This window comes from Mesoplodon mirus (assembly GCF_964341445.2).
Source record: "Mesoplodon mirus genome assembly, chromosome: 20".
In the NCBI taxonomy this organism is placed as follows: Eukaryota; Metazoa; Chordata; class Mammalia; order Artiodactyla; family Ziphiidae; genus Mesoplodon; species Mesoplodon mirus.
This window is the reverse complement of record NC_138996.1, coordinates 26,512,607-26,517,153: the sequence shown is the minus strand read 5'-3', so window position 1 is coordinate 26,517,153 and position 4,547 is coordinate 26,512,607. Positions and strand designations below refer to the sequence as shown.

The window sequence follows — 4,547 nt, the reverse complement described above, 5'->3', positions numbered from 1 at the left end:
TAAGGAAAATAGAGTTTATCTCTAGCAGAAGAGGATTTTCTCACAGCCTGACTGCTTTGGGGAGCAGTCGTCCTGGAGAAAAGAACTGGAGGGCAGAAGTTCAGGTTTCCACTTAACATGTGAAAAATAAATTTGTAGTAGAGTTTTCAGAAGGAAAAATGGACTCTCTTTAGAGTAGTGAGTCCCATGCGACTAGAGGTATTTAAGCAGGGGGTGGGTAGTTGTAAGAGAGAGAAAAAAAACCAAAAACCATAAAAGCTTTCAGAGGGCCCACCTGCCTTTCCATTGCTGAGAGTCTCTATTTCTGAAAATTCATTTGGGGGCTACATTCATTTGTATACCTCCTCATCACTTATGTGAAATTCTCAGACCTTGAGGGTTGGTGGATTGGGCATAAACTTCAGGTTAAGTAGACAGCTTTGTGGGGGGACACATGGAAGCTTTCACATTTTCCTTGGCTCTGTGGAGCCCTGTTGAGGCACAGACCTAGGAGGAACACATGAGAAACGAAAGGCAGTACTGGTGTGGGGAACTTTTGTTGTCTTCCCTACATGAGAAACGTGACACAAACAAACAAGTATATTGGTCAGTTCCTTGTCAGCGATTTTGTTTATACCATTCTTCCTTGTTTGAATTCCTCCCACCCCATCTCCACCCATGGAAATTCAACCAGTGTTCCTGTCCCAAATCAAATGGAACTTTCCCCATAAAATAACTCCCTGATTCATAAAATAAAATTAATATAATAATTCCCTGATTCATGCTTCCCATACGTCTTTTCATCTTTTCAGTTTTAGCACTTAATGGGTACTTCTCTTGCAGCCTTTAGGTTATTCTAAAAATATCTTTTCTTACCTACTGCAATCTAAATTTCTGAGGACAGAGAATGTGTCTAAGAGATCCTTACACCTAAAATGTGTAATGACACCTGAAATGTGTAATTCTCTACCTTATATCTAGTACATTTCAATAGATAGATATTAAATGAATGGAAGAATGAATCAAACATTCTGAATAGAAGGAAAATGTCAAAGTTGCTTTGCTCCAGCAGGATGCCTCTCTCCTTTTCCTTTGATCGAAACTATATGTTCTTTTATTTCAGACTTCGGGCTGGAAAATGATAGGATCATTTTCCAGTCCAAATGACAAGAAAACTCTGAGGGGTACAAAGTAGGGAAGTTTGTTGTGGGCATATGCAACCCCATGAAATAGTTTCAAAGATTAAGGTACAATTTTTTCCCCTTTCAGGTAAGGAAAACTGTCTGTGAGTGGAATTAGAAAGAGGAAAAAGACCAAGTGAAGTTTAATCACTCATCATGAGTGGTATTAGAAGCACTGAGAAAATTATCGAGAAAATGACCTTCCTTCAAAAAGGTAAACTCTGTCAACAGCAGGAGGTAAAAACCCCAGTCAACAGCACTGAGTGAAAGGTAAGAATATTTCAAGCAACTTAAATACAAAGAAACTTTTTAAGACATTAGTGACTCTTTTCCACATTTCCACTAAGGTTCTATGCATAAATAAAATATTCCCCTGTATTCCACAGCAATATATCTTATGTTTTTTAATATGCAGCAATGCCAGCCAACTAGAAGCTGAGGTGGAGACACTGAACAGCTACCTTGGCACTCGGTTCTTGATATATGTTCAAAGGGTTAAAATTTTCGGCAAAGCCAATAGGATGACAGCCAGATAAAACATTCACAGTCCTCAGGGTGGAAAATAATGTTGCCAGGCCAGCCAAAATATAATTTCTCCTATGTCTTTTCTCTCCAGGAAGTACTTCTGAAAAATACCTTTCCAGCACAATAGTCATTGAATCCAATTATATATTTTTAGACACCACTAACCATTCTTTTTTTATTTCTTTCATTTCAGGAAAATTCTCCACATCTGGAAAGAACAGCAATGAAGAACAGGAACTGGTGCATTCATGCTCGGCTCGTACCGGGCATGTTTTGTTTAATTTCCTCCATTTTTATGACACTTTCCTATGCTGCTACTCCAGACGTTCAATGAAACACCTCACTGCCAGAAACTGTAGGGGAAGGAAAATCTACAGAAAGTCTGACTGAAGGTCTGAGTGTGAGATACCACAACCATCAGCAGAGGCAACAGGAGCATGTGTTCAGGCTTCTCAGAACCACTTCCCTGGGGTCTCATCTTGGTTTCTGTGTATAAACTCAGCTGCCTTTTGCACCTCTGATCCATTGCCAGACAAACTGGTGAACTGTCCTACCTGTGCTTGTCTTCTGTAGCCTGTCTTCCTCTGTAATGTCAGAAAGAACACAAAGGGCCCTATCATTGATTCAGTTTTCCATACTTCACCCATAGAGTCTGCAATCAATCAGTTTTTCCCCTGGGCAGGTGAGAAGTCATTTCCTTCTATCTTTTCGTTTATTAAGAAGCAAGAACTAGCTATGAATACTATCTAGACGTGGTCTGGTGGGGAGATAGGGAGGAATGAGATATGAGATACAGGTCAAAAACGGAGCCATGACCTCAGCTTTAAGCATGATGGAGAAGAAAGGCAAGGTTGGTGCCTAGAGAAGCCATCTGTTTAGAAAAAGATGTGAGAATAGATGAATACTTAGCGCCTCGTCTCTGCATATTATCTAAGGAAAAAAAATTGGCTTTTGCTTATTTACAATATGAGAATGAGTTTCAAATCCTTGGCTAATAGGTGGAGGCAAGGTGGGGAGGAGAGTCCATGAGGGTACTAGGTGTCCACAATATGTGAGACAGAAAAGCACAAAATGGGGAGTGTTGACCTTAAACAGACTGCCAGTTATTTCTCCAGCAAAGCATGGGTTTATTCAGGATCAGCAAAGAATTGCAACGGCGAGCCACTCAAAAGTCTCCCCGAAGCAAGGAGAGGAGAACTCTTTTAAAGAGGAGAAGAGGAAGTTGGGAGGGCTGTACTAAACAAAGAGTCCATTGGAGGAACTGAGAGTGCCAAGTATAGTGGCTTTTCATTGGCTGAGTTGTGACAGTCTCTCATTGGCTGAGCTCTTGCCAGACAGGAAGAGGAAGTCTTTCTTCTTCCTGTCGGGATCTGCAATCCTTGTAGGTTGGAGAGCTCCCCCTCTGGCTTCTAGACTCTTTTAATTAAGATGTCTTTTTATTAATTTTTATAGGTGGTTGTGGACTCTAAAGCCAAATTGTGACAATTCTGTACACTTTTCAGGGGGCAACTCTTGGCCTATTTTAAACATCCTAAATTAACTTTTTCCTTCACTACTCTTTCTCCCTTACACAACCACACTGCCAGTTAAAAAGAGAAAAATTTCCCTCTCATATCTCTATTGGGATAGGTGATAAATAAATCTCTTGATTGGTTTTTAAAAATTTTTTCTTATTCATCAAATATTTATTACCTTGTATTCAATCAGTACAGTCCTATGCTAGACACTGAGATCAGAATGGTTCTATTTTTTATTTTATTTTATTTTTTACAAGGGAACAAATCCACACTTTTATTTATTTTTCAGTAAGTTTAAATCTTTGAAGGGTACAGCATCACACGAATTCTGTGTCCAGTGGCCTTAGTGGGAAGGTTGCTTCAGAATTTGGCATGAACCATGCCACTGTTTCCATGAGCATGAGTTATCTTTCCCCAGATTACTCTGGTTTTGTTAGGTTTTCCACCAGGAGTTACTGTGTTGTTCTTTGCTTTGTACACATAAGCACATCTCTTGCCTAAATAGAATTCAGTTTTATCTCAAGCATATACACCTTCAATTTTCAGGAGAGCTGTGTGCTCCCTCTGGTTCCATAGACACTGCTTATAGCCAGCAAGAATGGCCTTGGACCACAGCCTTCCAGACATATTTGTTGTTTTAGAAGTCCTGCTCCCAGCAGGCCTCCACAGGGTCCAAGATGGTTGAAAAAGAAAAGTATTTATTTAATTTAAATTTAAAATTTTATTACGGAAATAACATTTAACATGAGATCTACCCCTTAAAATTTTTTAAATGTACAATATGTTATTGTTGACTATAGGTACAATATTGTACAGCACCTATTTAGAGCTTATTCATAGATACCTCATACAAATGGAATCAAGCCATACATGTCTTCTGTAACTGGCTTATTTCACTTAGTTTGTCCGTAAGCTTCATTCATATGGTCATGTATTGCAGAATTCCTGTCTTTTTTAAGGCTAAATAATATTCCATTAGATGTATATTCCATAGTTTCTTTACACAGTCATCTGTTAATGGACTTTTAATTGTTTCCACAACTTGGAAATACTGTGAATAGTGCTGCAATGAACATAGGGGTACTAAAACTTTTTGGATCCTGATTTCAATTCTTTTGGATAAATTCTAGAAGTGGAATTGCTGGATCTCAAGGTAATTCTACTTTTATTTGTTCTTTTAAAAATAAAAATTGTATATATTTAAGGTGCACAGCATGGTGTTTTGAGATATATATATAGTGAAATGATTACTACATTCAAGTTAATTAACACATCCACCTCCTCACACAGTTAACATGTTGTTGTTGTAAGAACACCTGAAATCCACTCTCTGAGCAAATTTCCA

General features: G+C 38.5%; 1 pseudogene across 1 annotated transcript; it reads right to left on the bottom strand.

Moving 5' to 3' along the window:
* Positions 1 to 3,496: 3,496 nt before the first annotated feature.
* LOC309795863 (large ribosomal subunit protein eL33-like) lies at positions 3,497 to 3,873 on the bottom strand (annotated as a pseudogene). The gene has a single exon. The product of its transcript is annotated as a large ribosomal subunit protein eL33-like (transcript).
* Between the last annotated feature and the right edge of the window lie 674 nt (positions 3,874 to 4,547).